The sequence below is a fragment of the Chrysemys picta genome, chromosome 4 (assembly GCF_011386835.1).
Source record: "Chrysemys picta bellii isolate R12L10 chromosome 4, ASM1138683v2, whole genome shotgun sequence".
NCBI lineage: Eukaryota > Metazoa > Chordata > Testudines > Emydidae > Chrysemys > Chrysemys picta.
The window spans coordinates 9,578,562-9,602,525 of record NC_088794.1 but is presented as its reverse complement, the minus strand read 5'-3'; the positions used below and the strand labels follow the sequence as shown (position 1 = coordinate 9,602,525).

Here is a 23,964-nt window from a genome sequence, read left to right as displayed (position 1 = left end):
ATTGTAGGAAGTGCCAAGAAGTAACAACAATACTACAAGTATGTGTTCGGAGGTGAGTGTGAAAGAGCCAGAGACTGTGTGTGTATGTGTACCACACAGAGTCATTGTGTGTGCTGGGGAAGTTTCTGAGAGACGCTGTGTGCTGTCTCTAAGACACTCACTGAAAGCTCTCCTGAGCCCTGTCTCCCCTGCCCTCACTCTGAGGAGATGGGGTACATGGACTGGTGGGGGTGGGGGAGGGAGAGAGAGAGACTGTGTGAGCTGGCTGCTGGGGGGCAAACAAGCACCTGGGTAGAAAGACAAGCCTGTCCGGCCATAGACCACAACACCTTCTAGGCTTCCCACACCTCAGAAAATCATACCAAGGTAAGGGGCGTCCTAGAGATTTTTCAAATGGCTTTTCATGCCTCTTCCCCCTGCGAGAGCATCCCAGAGTCACTGGCCCTTGGCAGAGAAGGCGCTGTCCTCTCCACACTGTAATGATCTAAAACTGCCCCGTGTGCCACGCAGCTGCTGTGGAGGGAGTGGACACATTTGGGTGCCAGATTAAATCATCCCGCGGACCATGACTTTGAGTACCCTGGTGTATGGGCTGGGTCTGAGAGGGGGGTGTGTGGAATGGCCTTTGTCACATCCCTTCTCCTCTTGCTCTTTGTGGCATGAAACCTTTGTCACTTACATTGCTTCAGTGTCTATGCTTAGCACAGCCCTCAGCCCTAACGCGTCTGTGACTGTCTGTAGACCAAAGGCTGGGTGGCACCATTCACCCCTTCCAGCTCAGCAGTGCCAGGGATCGGGTTGTGACAATACAGACATGTTTTCCAGGTTACATACCACAAACCCTGAGTGACGGCTCATCCCCTCAAATCCTTCCCCCCCACACACCTCCCCGCAAAACCCTCACCTTCTTGAGGATTTTAGTTTAGTTTTAGTTTTGCACAAAGACTGGAACCTCAGGCCGAGAGTAAATGATTCCTTCAAAAGGAATTCCTCGAAAAGGACTCACTCCCCCACAGAAATAAGCTACATTGTTCTAAGCAGCTTTAAACCGGTCTCACTGCATCCACATGAAGGGATTGTAGCCCCTCAACTGAACTAGTTTCAAACCATTATAACAGCAAAAAAAAATGGGGAACAGGCCTCATGCTGTAAACCAGGAGAAAGTGAAGAACCAGCACCATATAAACAAACCCCTTTGATTGAAATAAACACAAAATCAGTTTGAAAACAAAACCAGATAAAGCAAAGAGAACAGCAGCTAAGGGTTTTTATAGCCAGCTGACTGGCAGAGTGTACTTCCCCCTTTACAACACCTGCCCCCCTCCTCGCCCTGCCCAGGGGGAACTTGCTACCCAAAGAAGCTCCCTTCTCCCAGCACTGCAACCCTAACCCCGGCCTGCTGCAGAGGGGTTGGGGTAGAGCTGATCTGGGGGGCAAGGCCATTCACTGAAATTTGACCCGCCTCCCCCACCCTCATGACCGTGGGCGGGGGCAAATCTGAGTGGCACTGTAACCCCGCAGGCCGGGTCTCAGTGCCCGGAGTGAGGCGTTGGGTTCTGCCTTGTGGGATAGGAGCTGCCATTGCAGGGTGAGGCACCCATCCTAAAAACAGTCACAGACAAATGGGGAAATCGCTCCATCCATGACAAACCTGCAGCCCTAACCATGATCTAACACCGGGATTGCCTCTGCTCTCTCCAGCAGGGCTCGGGATCCTGGGAGGAACGAGGACACGGTCTGAGTGTGGGGAGAGCGTGGCAGGAACACGGGATCCCACATCCCACAGAGGGATCCATGCACAGGACGCAGTCCATCCCCGGGGTAAACTCAGCCAGGGACCAGACCTGGCTACACACCAGAGACTCCCCATGGGCCAGTGTCCCCATCACTGCATCGACTGTGACAAGAGGTTCAGGAACCTCTTCGCACTGACGCAGCACCGGCTCACGCACACCGGGGAGCGGCCGTACTGCTGCGCTGACTGTGGCAAGAGCTTTGCAAAGAGCTCAGCCCTGAGAACACACCAGCGCACACACACCGGGGAGCGGCCGTATCGCTGCACTGACTGTGGAAAGGGCTTTGCAGAGAGGTCAACCCTGAGAGCACACCTGCGCGCACACACCGGGGAGAGGCCGCACCACTGTGCTGACTGTGGACAGGGCTTTGCACAGTTTGCACACCTGAAAAGACACCAGCGCACGCACACCGGGGAACAACCGTACAAGTGTACCGACTGTGGCAAGGGCTTTGCTCAGAGCTCAAGCCTGAGAATACATCAGCGCACGCACACCGGGGAGCGGCCACACCGCTGCACCGACTGTGGCAAGAGCTTTGCAGAGAGCTCAACGCTTAGAATACACCAACGGGTGCACACCGGGGAGCGGCCGTATCACTGCACCGACTGTGGCAAGAGCTTTTCAACGAGCTCAATACTTAGAAGACATCGGCGCACACACACCGGGGAGCAGCCGTACCGCTGCAATTACTGTAGCAAGAGCTTTGCACAGAGCTCAATACTGAGAATACACCAGCGCACACACACTGGGGAGCGGCCGTACCTCTGTGCTCACTGCGGCAAGGGTTTTGCACGGAGCACATACCTGAGAATGCACCAGCGCACACATAGCGGGAAGCGGCTGCACCATTGCACTGACTGCGATAAGTGTTTTGCACAGAGTTCATCCCTGAGAAAACACCAGCGCGCACACAGTGAGGAGCAGCCACACCGCTGCACTGAATGTGGCAAGAACTTTGCGGGGAGCTCAAAGCTGAGAAAACATCAGCGCACACACAATGGGGAGCGGCCGTACTGCTGCCCTGACTGTGGCAAGAGCTTTGCAGAGAGCTCAAAGCTGAGACTACACCAGCGCGCACACACCGGGGAGCGGCCGTATCGCTGCACCGACTGTGGCAAGAGCTTTTCAGAGAGCTCAAAGCTGAGAAGACACCAGCGCACACACACCGGGGAGCGGCCGTATCGCTGCACCGACTGTGGCAAGGGCTTTGCCGAGAGCTCAACCCTGAGAATACACCAGCGCACGCACACAGGGGAGCGGCCACATTGCTGCACCGACTGCGGCAAGGGCTTTGCCCAGAGCTCAACCCTGAGAATACACCAGCGCACGCACACCGGGGAGCGGCCGTACCACTGTGGCGATTGCAAGAAAAGTTTCAGCAGTGCCAGTACGCTGACCAGACATCAGCGCACACACACACCGGGGAGCAGCTGTATCGCTGTGCCAACAGGTTCAGCAATGCCAACAAGCTCACCCAGCTCCAGTGCATGCACACCGGGGAGCAGCCGGATCGCTGTGCTGACTGTGGCAAGGGCTTTGCACACAGCTCAAACCTGTGAAGACATCAGCGCGCACACACCGAGGAACGGCCATTCCAATGCACTGTCTGCAGAAAAAGCTTTGCACAGAGCCAATACCTGAGAATACACCAGTGCATTCATGGCGGGGATCGGCTGTACAGGTGTGCTGACTGTGGCAAATGCTTTGCTCTCTTGGGCAACCTCACCTGGCACCAGTTGACTCACTAACACCCCTCTGCCACTGCCAGGGCCCAAGGGACTTCTGGCAGCTGGTGGGCCTGGCACAGCACCAGTGGATGCAGACCGGGAGTGGTCCTGTCCCCGTGATGTCCAGAAGAGACAGTGAGGGACAGGGAATGAGACTTGGCTGAGCAGTGTGGGGAAGAGCAGACAGGTGGGGGGATTTTAGAGTAGATGGTCACAGCCTGCTCCATTAGGGACCCCTGCATCTAGGTGGCATCCAGCCAGGGGTCTCTCTGTCAAACTCCCTCCAACACGTAGAGCTGTGAGGCAGCCAGGACAATCCCTCCTCACCCCCCATCTAGATGGGACTGAGTCAGGAACTTCCCCCCCCACCCACACCTACCTCATTTTCAGACAGGGTGACTCTTGGGTGACATCTGTCTCAGCATGGATTGGTCGGAGGGGCGGGACAGCCCGGTGCGTGTGATCGAAAGAAGACTCAGGAACTGCTCATGCCGTCTATTTTAAATAGAAATGGGATGAAGAAGAACTACGTACCTAATGTGTAACAAAGGTCGGTCTAGCCAGGTGATTCTTTGCTATTAAAGAAGCTGATGCATTCGGATGGTGTGTGGAGAAGCCAATGTGAAGTGTAAATCTTTAAAATAAACCCGCCCAAATGTACTAAGGCCTGACTGACCATGAGGCCTGATGAACTGTGTGACTGGCAGGTGCAAAGAGAGTTTTGCATTACTCCTTGGGGAATTCTGTGCCAAAAAAAAAAAAATTCTGCATATTTTATTTGTCAAAATAACACAATATAATCACACTCGTTTCAATCATTTTGATAGTTTATTTCAAACTACCTATCAGCAACTGTTTGTAACAATACAAACAAAAAAGATTCAGGAAGTGATTTTTCACAAATAGACTCCTTACTAGACCTTTAAACACAGAACTTTGAGTAATAATTCATTTAAACTACAATATAGAACCGTATTTCCCGCACCCCTCAGAAGCAGTGCAAAGGCTTCGGGGAGCCAGGGGTAATGAAGAAGCTGAGGGAGAGGGAGGTAATTGCTGGGAAGGAGCCTGAAGTAAACTTTGAGAGTTGCTGGGTGTGAGTGGGAGAAGTATGGAAGAGGCGGTTTTCGAGGGAGAGGGGAAGAGTGATTGTTAGTGATTTGGGGAGCCTCCCCTATTGAACCCTGGCTCACCCTTGGCCTCTCCGATTGAGTCAGGCACATCTGCCCTCTGTCCTCATGTGTCCCTGCATCCCCCCATCCCCGTGTGTCCCTGTCCCCCCTTCCACCCCTATGTGTCCCTGCATTCCGACTTGCATTCTGCCCCTGGATCATTGTTATTTCATTTGTCCTGTGAGCCCCCAGGAGCCCTGTGTACCCCACTCTGTCCATCTCCCCCACATTCCTTGCCTCCACACCTGACCCCATGGGCAGAGCACGGTGAAGTATCCTCTGACCCCCTCCGCCTCTCTGGCTGGCTGCTCCAGCCATAAGCCAGCTGCCCTCTCTTCTGGTGCCACAGCAGCCCCTAGAGGGGAAAAGGTGTAATTGCAGTGCTTCAAAATCAATTATTCTGGGGTGAAAAATAATATGTGGAGCACATGAAGTTTGTGCTTGCGCAGGGGGCACAGAATTCCTCCATGAGTATCGCATATGAAGTGACATCACTGATGTAATCACTGACGTGTAGGGAAAAATCAAGCTCTGGTACAGAGGTGCGTAGAGCTGTTAGTGTTCTTCCATCAACTGTTCTCTCCTGTTAGCCATGCCCACAGACCGCGCAAATGAGTCAAATCACTGTATGTGTCTCTGGTGAACTACTCCAAGGACCGAGTCATCCAGGAGTGGAAAGAGACTTTCCATAGAGATTGTTGGAACTTCTAGATGGAAATTTCTGCTAGGGATGTAAATACCGTTTTAAAAGTTAACCGTTTAAATGATTAAAATATGTCATTTAAACAGGTAACGGTTGAAGTGGCTGTGGCCCATCTGGCTGCTGGGGCTCCGATCTGGCTGGATGGCGCTACTGCAGCGGGGCCCACTCTGGCTGGGTGGCGATGCTCAGGCCGCTGCGGCCAGCCACCACTGCTCCAACTGCGCGCCACGGCTGGTGCTGCAGCCGGGCCTGCTGTCGCGAGGCAGCGCTGCTCCGGCCGGGTGCCATGTCTGGGCCTGCTCCAGCAGGGTGGCACCGCTGCAGCCAGACAGCACAACTGGGCCCGCTCCAGCTGGCGTGGGGGTTAACAGTTAAGGTAAGCGTAGTCTTACCAGTTCACCACTTTACCTTGTACATCCCTAATTTCTGCACACAGCTAAGGGTGCTGATGGAAAGAGCATGGAGTCATGCAAGGCTGGCCAAAGGAGCACAGGGCAGGGAGCCCATGGAAAGTAGCTTGTGGAGGTAGGTTACTGACTGGAGCTGAGGTTCACTCCATGACTCCACAAGTCTGACACCAACTGGAACGGCACAAAGTGTTTTACACAGGGATACTGGAGTTTTTCAAAGTTTCAAGAGGCCTCTAGGATGGAATACACCCTGTATCCAAACCCTACACACGACTATAATAGTCTGTACAAATTATGCCTTATAAGGTAGGTATCATTTGAAAACTAATAACTTACTGGCCGGTATTATCATAGTGAAATGTTTGCCGCAACTTTATATAAAAATTATGAACATAAACTGAAATTGCAACTGAAGTGTGTTTACCAGACACGTCTCAGGAGTGGGTAAAATTGTTTCTCAAAAACAAAGGAGAAGTTAACGTCTCTAGCCGAGCATGAAACCTCTTCCCACCATATTCATGTCTCCCCACTCAGCTGAGAACATTTCTAGGGGTCGCTTTGAGAAAATTCTGCTATTCAAAGAGTGATTGAACTATAAAAGAGAGGGGCAAAAACATCTCTTGTTATTTCTCCCCGTTCACCTCTTGTTACCACCTAAGAGGACCAAAAAAAAAAGGGGGGTAATCCTTGCACCTCTGGAACTGATCGTGAACTGAAAACTTAGACAGCAATGCTACTGGAAACCTGTGGTAAAGGACTTCACTTTGCACCACGTCTAGTTTGTTCAGTTTAGTACTAGGAACTGTTTTTATCTCTTTTTCTTGAAATCATTTCTGACTTTGATGCCTCATCACTTGAAATCTACCTGTGTGATTAAATAAATTTGTTTTCTTCTTTAATTGAAATGAGGTGAACTGTGTGTGTAACTCCATTTGGGGTGGGAAAATGTATGTATATTGATCCCCTTAGAGGGGCAATGGACCTGGTCTATCAGGACTGTCCAGGAGAGGGCTGGGGACAATACAGGCCACACATTTCTGGGGGGAAATCTGGGACTGTGTGTGTATTGGGATCACCCTGCAGTAATAACCAAGGCTGTGAAAGCCAGAGTGTGAGCTGAGCTGAGCTACACACAGACACTTGGGGTAAGACCGGAAGCTGGAGGCTGTTTGTGAGGGTCCGGGTTGGGAGCGACAGCAGCAAAGCATTACTGGGCCCCTCAGGTTACAGGGCAGGCGGTGACACTGTCCTTCCCCCAATGTTCGGGATTACACCCTGGATTGCGATAGCCTCATTGTCTCGTTGGATAATGAGAATGGACACAACTCCTATCCTGGTTGGATGATCCAAGATTCTGCCATGAGTACGGGTCATTTCCTGATTGACCCAGGCCAGCTTTGCCCAGCAGAGTGACCAGGCCACACGCTCCAACAGGACCAGACTGTGTTTGCGTAGACACGCCTACTCTGCCTAGGTGCGTAGCAGGCGGCTGGTATGTAGATTTTGTGTAAAGAGTCCAGAAGCTGTGTGACTTGCCTCTTTATAGAGGTTAGCAACAGAAATCCTTAAACTCAAGCGCGAGTCTTTTCTTGCAGCTGGTGATTTCTAAAGCAGACATCAGGCTGGGAAAAGCTAGGCGCTGAGGCCTAGCGCTTGTGTGGGAACGGTGGCCAGGGAGACTGTGCTTGCTGTGAGGTTCCCCACAACTTGCTCAAATCTGTAAAAGCTGGGTTAAGTGGCGCAACCTCAGAACATCCTGTCGTGGGAGCAGGGAGCAGCAGCAGGGCCTAGTGGCAGTAGAGAAAGAGCGGCCAAGCGGTGGCAGAGAAGCGGTGGCGGCTGTGAGCCAGTTGCAGAGGTATTGCTCCCTGGGGTAGGAGATGAATCCTGTGAACGCACCGCTGGGTCTTGGCTAACCAATGGTGAGCGGGGTGCACGGGCGGGGGAGGTCAGTGATGTGGTAAGGGACATTCATTTTGTAAGACTTTCACGCTGGCTAGGTGGGAAACTGAGGCAAAGGACACTGTCCAATGCACTGTGAGGACTGTTTGCTTCTGGTCATGTGCTTCGGAATGTGGTCATGGTGTTTTCCCAAATTAATGCTGGTTCCCTTTCCCTTTTATTAAAGATTTGACTTTGTTATACATAGATTCAGGGCTTCCGAGTAGGGAAGTGTGGCCACTTAGAGGTGCCAGGGATGGTGATAGGTTTTACTAGATTACTGGGTGGGGGGTTGAGACAGTTCTATTTCTCAGATAAGCACATCCAGACGGGGTCAGACCAAAGGTCCATCTAGCCCAGTATCCTGTCTTCTGACAGTGGCCAATGCCAGGTGCTTCAGGGGGAATGAACAGAACAGGTAACCATCAAGTGATCCATCCCATCACCCATTCCCAGCTTCTGGCAAACAGAGGCTCAGGTTTTGCATCCCTGACCATCCTGGCTAAAAGCCATTGATGGACCTTGTCCTCCATAAACTTATCTACTTTTTTTAACCCTGTTATAGTCTTGTCCTTCACCACATCCTCTGGCAAAGAGTTCCACAGGCAGACTGGGTGTTGTGTGAAGCAATACTTCCTTCTGTTGGTTTAAAACCTGCTGCATAGTAATTTAATTGGGTGACCCCAGGTTCTTTGTTATGTGAAGGAGTCAATAACATTTCCTGATTCACTTTCTCCGCACAAGTCACGATTTCACAGACCTCTGTCATATCCCCCTTAGTCGCCTCTTTTCCAAGCTGAACAGTCAGTCGTTTTAATCTCTCCTCATGCAGAAGCTGTTCCATCGCGCTAATCACTTGTGTTGCCCTTCTCTGCACCTTTTCCAATTCCAATAGATCTTTTGGGGGATGGGGAGACCAGATCTGCATGTAGTATTCAAGGCGTATGCGTACCATGGATTTATATAGTGGCATTACGAGTTTTTCTAGCTTTTGCTGTTTCACCAGTTCAGACTAGTTGCTATTTGAATAGCTGAGGCTAGAGTTAAATCTCTCTTCAATTGTAGCTGCTGTGAAAAGTTTTTCTCTGTTAACCCAATAACCAGCCAGCCTCTGGTATTTTCAATTCAATTCAAAATCACAGTTTTCAGCCAATGTATGCAGAGCTCTTATAAAACATTCAACATTTCTCCTGGTTCTTGGATTCTTAGGTGAAAACATGTTTTTCATAAACTGCATTACTGTGGAGTATAAAGTATGTATCACATCTTTGTGACTGTCTTCAGTAAAGTCAAAGGGTTTAAAAAAGCTCTGCTCTGCTTGCTTCCCCGTGGCATAAATTAAAGAAGATACCGGTATGTTTCCAGTTGCTTTGTGGAGTTTGTTTGCAATTCAAAATCTTGCAAAATACTGCTTCCAGTCTGTCCATTCTGAAGGTTTGCCAAAGCTGAAGTTCTCTGGGACACTGAAAAGTGTCATGTTGATGAGATCCTGCTACCTTCGTTGCTGTTTGACTTGTGTTTCTGTTCCTAATTTACTCCTGACACCATGTCATGCTCCTGTCCCGGATATGGACTGGCTACAGAGTTTGCTTATTCATACTAGATGTGTTCATCATAAGCTCTGTTAATGCTCTGCCAAGTACGGCTAAGATTACTTACATACGGTGCTTTTACATACAGTGCCCCCTGGTGGCTGAACACTACAATACAGTTTAGCATTCCATTGCCGCAGTTCTTTTAGCCTAACCAACCTAGTTCTTCTTCGAGTGCTTGCTCATATCCATTCCAATAGGTGTGTGCGCGCCGCGTGCACGATCGTCGGAAGATTTTTACCCTAGCAACACTCGGGTCGGCTGAGGCGCCCCCTGGAGTGGCGCACTTACGGCGCCGGATATATGCCCCTGCCGACCCAGTGCCCCCTCAGTTCCTTCTTGCCACCCGTGACGGTCGTTGGAACAGTGGAGCGCGGCATAGCTCATCTCCACCGCCCTAGCTCTTTACTCGTTCTACTGTAGATAGTTGTTTAGTGTAGTTTTTAATAGTTTTAACAGTTATAGTGTAGTTAATAGTAAGTTTTGTAGATAGTGTAGATAGTACTTGGAGGGAACGGGGTTTATCCCCTTCCCTCCTTCCCAGTACCAGGGCCCATGCCTAGGTCTCCGGGTTTCAAGCCTTGCTCGGCCTGTCTCAAGCCAATGCCCATTGGAGACCCCCACGACTCCTGCTTGAAGTGCCTGGGGGAATCCCATCAGCCAGATAAGTGCCTCATTTGCAAGGCTTCAAGCCTCAGACAAAAAAGGAGTGGGACTTTAGTTTAAAACAGCTCCTAATGGAAGCGGCACTTAGCCCGGTGCCCTCGGCACCACATGTGGACCAGGCGCCGTCGGTCCGAAGCGCGCCTCCGGCACCAGAATGACCCGGCACCAGCAAAGACTCTCGGCACCGGACGTCTCCGGCACCGGTACAGACGCGACATCGCTCGCTGTCTCCACGGCCCAAGAAGCAGCACAAACCACCTGCTGCTCCCGTACACTTGCAGGCACCGCCTGTGTCACCATTGGAGCAACGGCCTGTACTGGACCGTCCCGCGAAGGCTCCAACTCCGGCACCGTCGATTCTGGCGCCGCAAGCGCCGTTGAGTCCGGTGCACACAAGCTCCCCAGTGCACACCGTGGTCGAGCTCGGTCTGCCGTCCACTCCGGAGACCTTCTCCACTGCTCGCGACCTGATCGCGCTGACTGAGCCTGGACCGTCTCATCCTCCGGCCCCGCCCGTGCGGACTGTGCCATCCATAAGGAAGCCCGCCTTCATGCGTCCTCCATTGCAGAGCGAGACAGCTCGGCACCGATCTCAGTCCCATTCCAGGTCGCAGTCCCGATCCCGTCGATGGTCCCGGTCTCGGCCCTGCTCGCAGTCCCGGCACCGATCCCCATCTCGGCGCCGGTCATACTCGCGGCGCTGCTCCGCCTCACGAAGGTCTCCCTCCCGGTACGATCGGTACCGGTCCAGCTCCCGGCACCGTCCTGGCACTGATCATCTCGCAGCCAATCTCGGCACCGCCTGGGCCGTAGGTCTTGGTCGAGATCTAGATCGGCCTCCCGGCACCGTTATGACCGTCGGTCCCGATCCCAATCGCAGTACTACCCGAGACCCTGGCACCGGTCTCCAAATGTGCATTCTGCCCCGCCTTGGCCTTCACGACCAAATTCGATGTCGTCCCAAGCGGGGAGTGGCTACCATGACCAGGGCCAAGACACGGCTGGTGCTAGCCAGGGGCAAGACTAAGGACAGGATCCTGACTAGGAACCCCCACAGTGGTCCTTTTGGACGCCTTGAGCCTACCACCAAGCCCAAGGTGTCCCCTCAGGCGATTTTCGCTCTGCCCATTCAGAGCCCCGGGTGCCAGAGGCCACTGTGAGCTGCTCTCCCCCGGTAGCCTCGGAGGCAACTGCCCTGCCATCAGATCAGGCCCATGCCCCTAGCATGGTGGACGTAGGGCAACTGGACCCTCCCCAAACAGACCTTCCCCAGGATCCACTAGTCCCGGGGGTGTCCTCCTCATCCTCGCCTGACGAGGCTGTGGCAGGCACGTCCTCCTCTGGCCCACCGCCTATAGATCTTCGTGCACACCAGGAGCTGCTGCGTAGGGTGGCACAGAATATGAACCTCCAGGTGGAGGAGGTGGTGGAAGTTGAGGATCCGGTGGTGGACATTTTATCGGCCGATGCCCCCACACGTGTAGCCTTGCCGTTCATTCGGACCATCCAGGCTAATGCTAATACGATCTGGCAGTCCCCAGCGTCTATTCCTCCCACGGCCAGAGGAGTGGAGAGGAAATACTTGGTGCCCTCTAAGGGCTATGAATATTTGTATATTCACCCCCAACCTTGCTCCGTCGTTGTACAGTCTGTGAACGAGAGGGAGAGACACAGCCAGCAAGCGCCCACCCCCTAAGTCCAAGGATGCGAGACGCCTGGATTTATTCGGGCGCATATATGTTCAATGGGTGGCCTACAGCTCAGGGTAGCTAACCAGCAGGCCCTCCTGAGCCGTTATAATTATAACACCTGGAACTCGATGGGGAAGTTCAAAGAGTTGGTTCCCCAGGAGTCCAGGGAGGAGTTTGGGGCCTTGCTAGAAGAGGGCAAGAAAGTAGCGAGGACATCCCTGCAGGCGTCTTTAGATGTGGTGGACTCGGTGGCTAGGACTCTAGCCTCGGGCGTGGCTATGCGCCACGTTTCATGGCTGCAGGTGTCCGGTCTTCCACCGGAGCTGCAGCAGACAATTCAAGACCTGCCCTTTGATGGCCAGGGGCTATTCTCAGACAAAACTGACCCCAGACTTCAGAGTCTGAAGGACAACCGGACCATCATGCGCTCATTGGGCATGCATACCCCGGTGACGCAACGTAGGCCCTTCCAGCCCCAACCGCAGCGCACCTACCCTAACCCTCGACTGAGGCAGGACTTTGCTAGAAGGCGTGGCCGCGGTAGTAGTAGGAGGCAATCTGGTCCTCAATCAGGCCAGAATCAGGGCCCCCCAAAACCATTGGCGGGCCCCAAGCAAAACTTTTGAAGGTGCGCCCGAGGACGGAGCACGAGTCTCCTTGCAGGATCCTTTCCCGCCTTTCTTCAACTGCCCCTTCTATTTCCTTCCTGCGTGGTCCCGCATAACGTCAGACTGCTGGGTCCTACACATGGTGGAAACTGGATACCATCTTCAGTTTGTTTCGCCCCCCCCCTTCCCACCCTCCCTCCCCGTCCCTCTTCAGGGACCCCTCTGACGAGCAACTCCTCTTACAGGAGGTACAGGCACTCCTGTTTATCAGAGCAGTGGAAGAGGTCCCAAAGGATTTGAGGGGCAGGGGTTTTTACTCCCATTACTTCCTAATCCCCAAGGCAAAGCAGGGACTACGGCCCATCCTGGACCTGCACGGACTCAACAAATTCATGGTAAAGTTGAAGTTCCGCATGGTTTCCCTGGGGACCATTATCCCTTCCCTGGATCCTGGTACGCTGCCCCCGACATGAAGGACGCGTACTTCCACGTAGCAATTTACCCACCGCACAGGCGATTCCTCCACTTTGTGGTCAACCAACAGCATTTCCCATTTACCGTCCTTCCCTTCGGCCTGTCCACAGCACCAAGGTGTGGTGCTGTGGACCACAAAGTGTATGGCCATCGTAGTGGCCTCGCTCCACCGACATCGGATCCAAGTGTTGTTATACCAATAGAATAAAAACCAGTAGGATCTTATTAAGAGGGATAAGGCAAAGATGCCACATTTATTGTAAATATACTGATAAAGCAAAAGATAAAAGTAAACAATGTTGTTTGACTACTTATTTCTTATACACACACACACATAGAGAGAGAGAGAGAGAGATTCATTCACACAATCATTCACTCAAGTTCTGTACAGGTGTTATAGTTTCCAGCCTAGAAGTTGCTCATGCCAAGTTACTGGCCAGGTATCTTGGTCATGAGGATGGAGCCGAGTCTGTGTCAGGCGCACCTGATGCTCCTGGAGGCTGGCAGCAGAACCAGAGACTCAAAGTCATCAGTCTTTAGAGTCCATTCGTATAGGAATTAATTCCTATGTTAGTATATGGGAGCTGTTTCATCCTGCTGTTGCTGACTCAGTCAGCAGATGGCACATTTTGGTCCAAAGTGGCACATTTCTGGTGGCTCCACACTGTCCAAAGTTTGTGTTTCTCATCCTTCTAGGTGATGGGATGGATCCCAGTTTACCCTCCGGGGGTTTTCTGGTCATCCACTTGACACATTCTTCGGCCGATGGATACTCCGTTTCTAGGCTGGCACCTCCCTAACTATCCATGTATATCAAGCATTTATCAGCATACATTCCATACCTTAACCATATTTTAATTTACTGTCTCCACCACTTTCAGGGTGTGAGCTAATTCATTTGAGACTCCCGGCCCTTTAATCACAGAGGGTGGGGGTCTGTCCTAGGAGCCCTTGAATGAAGTGAAAGTCACTTAACGGCTTATAGTGTTTGTTTACCTTGTGTTAATTACTTCAAGAACAAAGTCAGTTAACTTGTTTGTAAGTTTTACATAGTAGTAAAGTATCTTTCACAGGACAGATATAATCAATGGTTTCTACAGACAGTAGCTTACAAGTTTTAACAGAAGACCCAAGAGATTTTTGTACTTGGTGAAACTGTTGGATTTTAAAGTGTGGGGGACAAATTATGAGGGGGTCATTGTCACTTGGGGGAATCACTGTTAGCACCTTCTTTTATATCCCTACATACTTCCACGTAGCAATTTACCCACCGCACAGGCGATTCCTTCGCTTTGTGGTCAACCAACAGCATTTCCCATTTACCGTCCTTCCCTTCGGCCTGTCCACAGCACCAAGGTGTGGTGCTGTGGACCACAAAGTGTATGGCCATCGTAGTGGCCTCGCTCCACCGACATCGGATCCAAGTGTTCCCGTACCTCGATGACTGGCTCATTCGGGGTCGTTCCGAGCTACAGGTGCAGTCTCATGTTCCGTTCGTCATGAGCTTGTTCAGACAGTTGGGCCTGCTGCTCAACACCGAAAAGTCCACTTTGCAGCTGTCAAAGTTAGACTTAGGACTCATAGTTTGTCAGAGCACTCTGTTTTAGTAGCACAGCGCTCTGCTAATACATTCAGATAAGGTGAGCTCTCATGCAAGATTCAAACAGTCTTATTTATACAGATAAAAGGGTGCGAACTAAACAAAGGGACAGAGAGAGCAAAATTGTAAAATGTGCATGTGCACAATATGCATATCCTGCTTCCTTATTGACTCTTATCGATCTAAGGCTAATGCTTCACCAATTGCCCTTAAGTGGGGCAATTCATTAAACAATTAATGTCTGCTTTCCTGACACCTGGATAGCAGCATTTCTCATTTCTACTTAAAGGTGCATGCAGCATTCTTTAATTCATTCTATTTCTTTAATATAATTCATTTTACTTTCACACAGCCAACCCAAAGAATAGATTTCATTGGGGCGATCCTGGACTCGAATCTCGCCAGGACATGCCTACCGCAGGCCCGCTTCCAGTCCATGATGACCATTATTCACGGCCTCCAAAGCTTCCTGACTTCGACAGCATGCACATGCCTCGGTCTTCTGGGCCACATGGCCTCGTGCACTTTCGTGACCAGACATGCCAGACTACACTTCCGTCCGCTTCAGACCTGGCTCTCGTCAGTGTACCGTCCAGGCCGAGACAAGTTGGACAGAGAACTCACGATGCCGACAGAGGTCTTATCCTCTCTAGGTTGGTGGCTAAACCCCAGCTTTGTTTGCTCGGGGATGCCATTCCATGCCCCACATCCCTCTCTAGTCCTGACCACGGACACATCATCTCTGGGCTGGGGCACTCACCTCGCGGACCTTCGCACACGAGGTCTTTGGTCCGCACAAGAAATAACCCTGCACATCAACATACGGGAACTGAGAGCAGTACGCCTGGCATGTCAGGTATTCCGCGAACACCTTCAGGGCCGTTGTGTCACAATCTTCACAGACAATACAACGGCCATGTTTTACATCAGAGGTTCCCAAACTTATTTGGCCTACCGCCCCCTTTTCAGAAAAAAAATTACTCAGCGCCCCCCTTTTCAGAAAAAAAATTACTCAGCGCCCCCCTGGAAATCTACCTTCTTTAAGCGAACAAACAGAAAGATGCAGTGACAAATTTGTGTTCTTTTATGTATCTATATTTCTACCTACGTCCTACAATATAGTAAAGAAAGATGTGTTATTAGAATATCGCCCACGACATCAGGTATACAGTGGTTTTTGCGTAAGATGGCAAAAGACAACCAAACTAAAATACTAATGAAACTAATAAACTGGGTTTTGTTCTTTGCTCAGCATTAGATATATGTATTTGATATTAAACGGTCAAATATCAAACTAAATTTATCAAGAAATAATTAATTAAAAATAATCAATATGCAATTAAAAATCAGTTAATAGTTTTAATTTAGTTTGCCCTTATTTAAATAATTGTTCCTTATTAACACATGCCTTATTTACCAATTAACACAGATGATTCGATAGATATAAATAAATGTTAATAGTTAACAGTTTTTTTACGATTTCATTCCCGTTTTAGTTAATATTGTAATAAAAAATATGACAAATATATTGACTGTACACTTCAAATAGTACTGTACCGACACAAGCCTGCTACGATTTTATTATTAGTAAGCACTAGAGACACAGAAACGTACTGTAGATATGTAAGAAAATGTATAAAAATACTCACGTGTAAATTGCTGTTTTATTGAAACAACAACAATACAATTTGCTTTGTATGTGATCCGTAATCCGTAAAGATCGAAGGTATTGAATATGAATAAAAAATTTTAAATACTTATTGCACTATTGTTAACTGCTTTTTACACAATTAAGAAACAATCTAAATTAGATTTCATACATGTCGCCTATTTATAGTATCGTATTGTAAACAAGTCATTACACGCACATATTCCTGCCGATGCATGCTGGACTTCCCGACAATGCGCGACACGCTCGCCTGCCAACACTTGCTTGTTAAGATGTGTTGGCGGACTTGACACCTGATCGGTTATAATTTGTGAATTTATTTGGAAAATAAAGTAATCACTACAACTTTAACTCTATGTTACACAACAGATGAAACATGTACGAACGGTTTTTCAAAATTTTCTTATATTCTTTCTTTATGCTTCCACCGCCCCCTTATTTTTATTCAATGCCCCCCAATTGCACCCGAGGCTACTACTGCCCCCCTGGATCGTTCCAGCGCCCCCCAGGGGGCGGTATCGCCCACTTTGGGAACCTCTGGTTTATAGCATCTGCTAAGGAGGGAGATGGGCTGGTAGGTTTTTGGGCTGGTGGCCTCTTTTCCAAGCTCCAAAAGGGCTATGATCTTGGCTCTTTTATATTCTGCCAGAAGAGTGGATGTTGCTGAAGAAGTCTGCCAGCCACCTTCTTGCCTTCAGGCCAATGTTATTCAGGAATTCTGGATATATTCCGTCCATTCCTGCCGCTTTCCTGGAGTTAGTGTCGGAGAGACCCTTGTCCACTTCGTCTACTGTGTAGGGGGCAGGAAGGGGGTAAACTGGCACTGGTGAGTGCATGGTAAAGTTGTTTATGGACTTGCTGCCATAGGCAGCAGGTCCTGCCCATTGCAAACCATTAATGGGCCAGTTTCTGTGTGTCAATTGTCAACTTCCCCGGCTGCCCTCTGTGCTTTCTTCCATGCCGCTCCTGTGCTCAGGCACGCTTCCTTCCTGCTCTGCAAGGCCAACACGCTCTCTTTTGTCAATGCCCCCAGGAGGCCTAGCTCAGCTGCAGCACCATCAGGAAGTAAGGGACCAAAGACATTCTCTGACTCCTTTAGCAACAAAGTAATCTCAGCCAACCACACTGACACTGCCCAGCAGGCTTTAGCAACTGACTGTGACCAACCTTCCTCTCCCACAACCTCTTTGCCATGTCAAGTGTGACGTTAGGGTGCGGTGTCTTTGGGTGGGGACCTTGTGAAATTTACACATGGGACAGCCATGGGCAGTCAGGGGAGACCTGACGTTCGGAAGGACACTGAGTTTGTGGTGACAGCCAAGCACGCACTCCGGTGGAGGCGGAAGGCCGATTGGATCAGTGACGTGGAGGGGGGCATCTGATGCGCTGGGTGTGGGAAGAGAGAGAGGAAGAGCAGAGCCCTGCCCTCCAGCCCCAGTTAAAGAGAAGGGAGCATGAGGAGCCCTTATGGGGCACTGGTGGGGGGGGGGGGAAGAGACTCAGAAATCAAGAGCAGAGAAAAAGTGCAGTGTGTAGGCCAAAGCAGCAGTGAGAGGGGAGGAGAGAGCCTGCCCTGGGGAGGGTGCTGGCAGCAGGGGCTGTGCCCTTGGACAGGCAGTTCGTTGAGTGCTTGGGGCTGACGCCAACTTGGAGGGGTGGGGAGGAGACAGAGGTTGCAGCGGGCCCAGCGCACCCAGCGGAGGGGAGAGGGGACGGGAGCTAGAGGCCAGTGGGGCCCAGGGAAGAGGAAGGAGTGTGGTAGAGGCAGAGAGGAAGGGGCCAGAGGCGCATGAAGCAGGAACGCTAACGAAGCAGGATCCCGGCGCATGGATGGGTGTCGTGTGGGCGGGCTGGAGGCTCCCGAGGAGACTCCGAATGTGGGTCCTGAAGCAGGCGCTCTGAGTGCCATGCACAGGCCTGCCCTGTCTCTGCACTAAACGCAGCGTGATTGCAGCCCCTGCAGTCACGCAACGTTTGATCACTCGGTGCACGAGAGGGGCTGGTGTCTGGCAGGCGAGTGAAGGGAGCTGTGACCCAGCATGTCAGGCTGTGTGGGACTCAGCACAGATCTCTGTTGCCAACCCACCTGCTCTGTCTTCCTGCCCCATCCTACCCCCCAACCAGCAGTGCGCAGCCATTGGAGCAGCATTCAGCCTGCTCCCCAGAGAGCACTGCGCCCTACAGAGCATGGTGCCCCAGGAAAGGAAGGGCTGGGCTGGGCGAGAACTGCCTTTCCCACTCCAGCACCTGCCACCGGGAGTGGCCAGCTGGTCTCAGACCGGGTCCCATTCAGAGCACAGCGCAGGTGAGATTTGCTGGTACGGTTTCCAGTGAACACCACTATTCGTGCTGGCTCTGCCCCAAGCCTGTCTGGCTCACTCTGGTGCTGACATGCCACTCTCAGTGTCCCAAGCACCCCCACTTACAATCCCTGCCTCAGTGTCCCCTCCCACCCCCCACAGGGCTCCCAGCCTTTTCTCCCCAAAAAGAGCTGTGCTCCAGCCCCATCAGGCCGCCTGCCCCCTCATTTGGCACAGCAGTGGGTCGTTCAGCAAAGTGTTCACTGGGAATTTCCTGGCTCTTGTCAGCTTGTGACAACCTCAGTGCTCGTGGTGTTGGTGTGACGGTGCCTGAGTGACTCCAGAGTGTGGGTCCCAGCCTCAGGGCAGCCTGTCAGGAATCAGGGCACCCCCCCACCCCTGAAACTGGCTACGAGGTCTGTGCTTAGTTTTCACCAACCAAGTATCAAGTGTGACCTCCTCAGGCACCAGCACAGCCTTACCATGAGGTCACAGACAGTCCCCCTGGGCTCTCCTTTGGGACGGCTGGTCCCTTCCACCATGAATCACAGCAATATTCAAGCTACTGCCAGTCACAAAGGATCAGTCACTTACCCCAGGTCAGTTGCACCTCAGATCTCACACCAAAGTCCGAGCCTGCAGCCAATCCTGTCATAAGCTATATGAAGCTTTATTAAACAGGCAAAGGAAACGAGAGGGTTATTTACAAGGTTAAAGCAGGGTCAGCAGCGATGCACACAAGTTACAATCTTCAGTTTCAAAAGGCAATCGAAGAGTCTAAAATCAGCAAGATCCATATGTCCTTAGGGCTACGCCAGCCTAAGCAACTGGGGAATGTCTTGATCAGTGGTGGGCAACCTGCAGGCCACACATGGCCCGTCAGGGTAATCCGCTGGTGGGCCGCCAGTTTGTTTACATTTGCACAGCCGCCCGCAGCGCCCAGTGGCTGCGGTTCACCGTTCCCGGCCAATGGGAGCTGCGGGAAGCGGCGCGGGCCACAGGGACATGCTGGCCACTGCTTCCCACAGCTCAAATTGGCCGGGAACAGCGAACCGCTGCGGGCGGCTGTGCAAATGTAAACCAACTGTCTGGCGGCCCGCCAGCAGATTACCCTGATGGGCCGCAGGTTGCCCACCACTGCTCTTGATTATGCTTAGAAACCTTTCTCCCAGAGTCCAAGCAGCATAGAGATATCGAGTTCCTTTAGTTTGGGGTTTGATCCCCCTCCTGCCATGTGTCCTGAGCTGCAAACTCAGCTGATGGGAGGTGTCCACTTGCATGACTCATCTTCATGGGGGAGAGCAGAAAAACAAAGTCTTTTGTCCTCTTTAACATCCCACAATAGTCTGGTGTGTCTGGACCTTTCCTGTTGGGAAGGCTGTAACACCTTCTGCTGAAGCTCAGCACTTCACCCTAATTAATGTCTCTCTCCCTTCGGGTGATTTACACAGTCACAAGAGGCTCACAGCACAACTGCTCAAATTGCCCCTTACAAGATGGGACACAGATGGTGTCAGTGAGATTCATGCCGGCAGCAACGCACAAGCTTTCAGTTAAAGTCTAAACACGAAACACATGTTTATAATTCTAATATCTGTTTTTACTGTGCTAATACCCAAGTGAGCCACGCTGATCCCAGCCCTGGATTTGGCAGAGTTTAGTTGAGATATGAGGACTTTGGTCTGAACTGGCACCTGGTCTGCCTGCGTCACAGTTGGATTCTGCCATCCCTGCTCTCAGGGAGTGACTACCTCTTTCCATCCTTTGCAGCTAATCCCAGAAGGTGGGGTTTAGGAGAGCACAATGACTTAGGGCTATAAGATGCCTATGCAAATCCAGTGAGAGAAGAACACGGGGAGAGAGCAGGTCGCAGGCACAGGTAAGAGCCAAATCAGTGTGTGAGAAACAGTATATGAGTGAAAGTGTGCACATTCCAGGGCTGAGTGTGCACAGGGGAGTGTGTATATTTATATGTGGGTAAGGAAGCAAGTGTGTGTGTCTGCACAGAGAGAAACTGTAATGGGGGGGTGGATTGGCTAGACTGGGGAAATTAATTGTGTTTTAAAAGTGCTAGTGAATGTGGGTTATTGACGTGTATGAAACACGACTCAGCACCTGGTTATTTACAAATGTGTTGGCTGGTTGTGGTCAGCCCTAAATCTAGAACTAGGGGAGGTGCCGCACCCCTGGCTTGAAGTGGTTTCCATTATATGCAGGGTTTGCAGTTTGGTTCAGTGGCTCTCAGCACCCGCACTATACATATTGTTCCAGCCCCCCTGTCCAAGGGGCTGCTTCTGCTGAAGTCTCTGCTCTTTCCCACACCGCTCTCCAACACCAATGGGGGGCAGCCAGGGCCGGTGCAACCATTTAGGTGACCTAGGCGGTTGCCTAGGGCGCTAGGATTTGGGGGGCGCCATTTTCTTCGGCAGCGACCGTGGCGGCTGGATCTTCGGCCGTCCCGGTCGCCGCTGGCATTTAGGCGGAGAGAGCTGGGGCAGTGGAGCGCGGGGAGGGCCGCCTGGAGCGGGGGGGCGGGAGCGGCACGCAGGGGAACTCCCCGTCCCAGCTCACCTCTGCCCCGCCTCCTCCCCGAGCACGCCGTGGCTGCTTCACTTCTCCTGCCTCCCAGGCTTGTGGCGCCTAAGCTGATTGGCGCCACAAGCCTGGGAGGCGGGAGAAGTGAAGCAGCGACGGCGCGCTCAGGGAGGAGGCGGGGCAGGGGTGAGCTGGGGCGGGGGGGCGGTGCCTCAGGGTGGGAGGTGGGGAGCTGCTGCAGGGGGAACGCCTCAGGGTGGACCTGCTGCGGGGGGGGGGGGGGGGGCGCCTCAGGGCGGGGGCTCGGGGACAGGGGGGGAGCAAAGTGGAAGTTTTGCCTAGGGTACGAAACATCCTTCCACCGGCCCTGGGGACAGCCTTTCCCGGCACCAATGGCAGGGACACACATGGCTTTCCCAGCTGTACCACCAGTCGCCATCCCCTTCCTTCTGTATCTGGAACTTGCTATCTCTTGTCCGTGTTCAGGTTAAAGGACATTCCGAGAGAGTGACCACATCCCTCCAGCGTCGGAACATAAGAACGGCCAGACGGGCAGACCAAAGGTCCAGTTAGCCCAGTGTCCTGTCTTCTGACAGTGGCCAAGGCCAGTTGCTTCAGAGGCAATGAACAGGGCAATTTTGGGAGTGATCCATGCCCTGTCATCCACTCCCCGCTTCTGGCAGTTAGAGGAGAGTAAACTAGATTGAGAAATTCTTTCCAGAGTAATCACTGCTATTAGAAATCCAGGGAGAGTTATTTGAGGGAAAGGATTATTATGAGTTTTAACCTGACAGTGGCGCTTTAAATCTCATTTTTAGTTTGAGTGGGAAGTTTGCAGTATTGCCAATCTAAAGAAATATAAAAATCATGAGTCGGACCTGACATCTCTTTCCTGTGATCTCCAGGCATCACGAACAACTGCTTCCTGAAGCAGCCAGTTCTGGAACCCACCAGGGAGAGGCAATTCTTGATTTAGTCCTAAGTTCAGAACAGCAGCTCATCCAAGAGGTGAATATAGCTGAACCACTTGGTAATAGCAACCATAATAATTAATTTAACATTCCTGTGGGGAGGGGATACCAAAGAAGCCCACCACAGTAGCATTTAACTTCAGAAAGGGAAACTACACAAAAATGAGGAAGCTATTTAAATGGAAATTAAAAAGAACGGTCACAAGAGTGAAATGCCTGCAAGCTGCATGGAAACTATTTAAAAACACCATAACAGAGGCTCAAACTAAATGTATGCCCCAAATAAGTGTAAAAAAACAACAACAGTAAGAGGACCTAAAAAATTCCACCATGGCTAAACAGCAGAATAAAACAGGTGATTAGGGGCAAAAAGGCATCCTTTAAAAACGTGATGTCAAGCATACTGAGAAAAATAGAAAGGTGCATAAACTCTGGTAAGTCAAGTGAAAAGTATAATTAGACAGGCCAAAAAAGAACTTGAAGAGCAACTCCAAAAGACATAAAAATTAACAGTAATTTTTTTTAAGTAGCTCAGAAACAGGAAGGCTGCCAAACAATCAGTGGGGCCACTGGATAATCGAGGTGCTAAAGGAGCATTCGAGGAAGACCAGACTATTGCAGAGAAGCTAAACGAATTCTTTGCATTGGTCTCCATTGCAGAGGTTGTGAGGGAGATTCTGAAGGACATAAATCCACACCATTTAGAGGTTAAAGCATAGGGATTTATTACACACAGCGCTGGCGGAGTGTTACCTGGCTTATTAGGCTCGGAGACACTGTCAATTAATTGATTACAATAGAATATATAGATTTACCATGGGTGGGGGAAAGTGACGGGGTGGGCAGTTCCACACCCCAGGATAGGTTTTGCAGCAAGACAAGATAGCACAATAGCCAATGGTTAAAAGGTTACTGTCAAAGTTAGACTCAGGACTCATAGTTTGTCAGACCACTCTGTTTTATTAGCACAGCGCTCTGCTAATACATTCAGATAATGTGAGCCCCCATGCAAGATTCAAACAGTCTTATTTATACAGATAAAAGGGTGCAAACTAAACAAAGGGACAGAGAGAGCAAAATTGTAAAATTTGCATAGGGCACAATATGCATATCCTGCTTCCTTATTAACTCTTATCGATCTAAGGCTAATGCTTCACCAATTGCCCGTAAGTGGGGCAATTCATTAAGCAGTTAATGTCTGCTTTCCTGCCCCCCTGGCTTGCAGCATTTCTCATTTCTACTTAAAGGTACATACAGCATTCTTTAATTCATTCTATTTCTTTAATGTAATTCATTTCACTTTCACAATCCCTCCTTTTGGTCAAGCTTACGCAAAGACCAACAATTACTGGGTTCCACATATTAATCGTTCTTTATCTCTTCGTTCATCAGTGATATTTCGAAATCATATTAGCACTCTGTTTTGGGGCAGTCACTTGGGTGGCATACCTTACACAATTCTGGATACAACAGGAGATTAGCTGAAAGCATACAAAAATCATTAGGATTTCAAACAGGATAGTCAGGGCTCCCTGAAACAACCAGTTTCCTATGCCAGAGAAATTTAACAGGTTACTTAGCCACTTCCATAAAGAACTCGGCTCTTCATGGGGAAGATATGCGATTTGTTCTAAGTGACTAGCGCAATCTATTACTTCCTTGGGTTCGTCAGGTATGAACACACAACATTATTTTCCAATGAGAGCACAGGTCCCTCCTTTGGCCGCCAGCACAATGTCCAATGCCTGACGGTTTTGGAGGGCCATCTGTCAGATCGCCCCTGTTTCTTTGGCCAGGGTTTTTTAAACTCTCTCCGGTTTCATTTGCCATTATTTCAACTACTGCTTGTAACCTCAGGAGCCTTTTTGCGTGGTGTTGAAAGATTGTATTGTTTTCACTAAGGTTACTGTAGGGGGAACATGAAATTGATTTTTTTTCTGTTTGATCCTCAGGTCAAGAAAAAAATTCATATCCCCATACCCAGCCCGCCCCTTTTTAGTTTTATTCGAATAATCCCATACACCATTGGCCACAATATGCTGAAGGCAACGGCTTTTTCCCAGATCCAGCCCTGTCCATTACACACTCAACACCAATGACCTTTTCCCT

General features: G+C 50.7%; 2 protein-coding genes across 5 annotated transcripts in view; both read left to right on the top strand.

Annotated features, from left to right (window-relative positions):
- The window catches only part of LOC101941665 (zinc finger protein 229-like), a 140,725-nt gene that overhangs the window by 22,456 nt on the left and 94,305 nt on the right, over nt 1–23,964 (top strand). The gene's annotated exons all lie outside the window — the stretch shown is intronic.
- Nucleotides 20,114–23,964, top strand: part of LOC101949289 (carbohydrate sulfotransferase 4-like) — a 29,714-nt gene continuing 25,863 nt past the window's right edge. The window contains exons 1-2 of one of the 2 annotated variants that reach the window (XM_065594405.1): nt 20,185–20,228; nt 21,790–21,892. The gene's annotated coding sequence lies outside the window, so the exon portion shown is untranslated. Of the gene's footprint in view, nt 20,229–21,789; nt 21,893–23,964 lie in introns of both variants that reach the window. The other variant, XM_065594404.1, reaches the window with a different exon arrangement.